Source organism: Cynoglossus semilaevis, chromosome 10 (genome assembly GCF_000523025.1).
Source record: "Cynoglossus semilaevis isolate Cse_v1.0 chromosome 10, Cse_v1.0, whole genome shotgun sequence".
Classification (NCBI taxonomy): Eukaryota; Metazoa; Chordata; class Actinopteri; order Pleuronectiformes; family Cynoglossidae; genus Cynoglossus; species Cynoglossus semilaevis.
The window spans coordinates 15,320,508-15,321,107 of record NC_024316.1 but is presented as its reverse complement, the minus strand read 5'-3'; positions in this window follow the sequence as shown (position 1 = coordinate 15,321,107).

The following is a 600-nucleotide window of genomic DNA, read 5'->3' as shown; positions in this document are numbered from 1 at the left end:
AAGTTGTTTGTCTTTTCAGACTTGTCCTTTTTCACATTTTTTACCTTCAAATAATTGTTTAATCAAATTCACTTACAGAATATCATCCATAAATCAATGCTTTACCAACATAATCAGTAGCTGCAGTTTTGGTAAGTTCTTTTTATCAAAGATAATTCTCACTTCATAACTGGTTGTATTTGAATTTTTATTAATATCCACCGTTGTAACCACACGACCAAATTAAACCCAGAGACACTGAACATGGATTGTACTAAAAATGCAAATTCAGGTGAACTCTTCACCCCTGTCACGATACACATGTTTGCACAACGTTGGAGCAAATGCAATAGGACGTGTACAAAATACCATCAGAAGATTTGTACTAATGATTGTACCAGAGGTGATTCATATTTTAGTTCACAACTTCTTTTATTTTTTTCCTTTCACGTCACATACACTTTAGCTTTCCGCTGGCTTCAACTGGTTACAGCTACTGTCTCGGCAGGAAATAATACTTATTCTGGTGTTTCAAGTACGGACCTGCCCCGTGCTTCGTTTTCTCTCTCATCACATCTCTGCCTGTCGTTTTACCTTTGACGTCCTTAGGCAAAAAAAAAA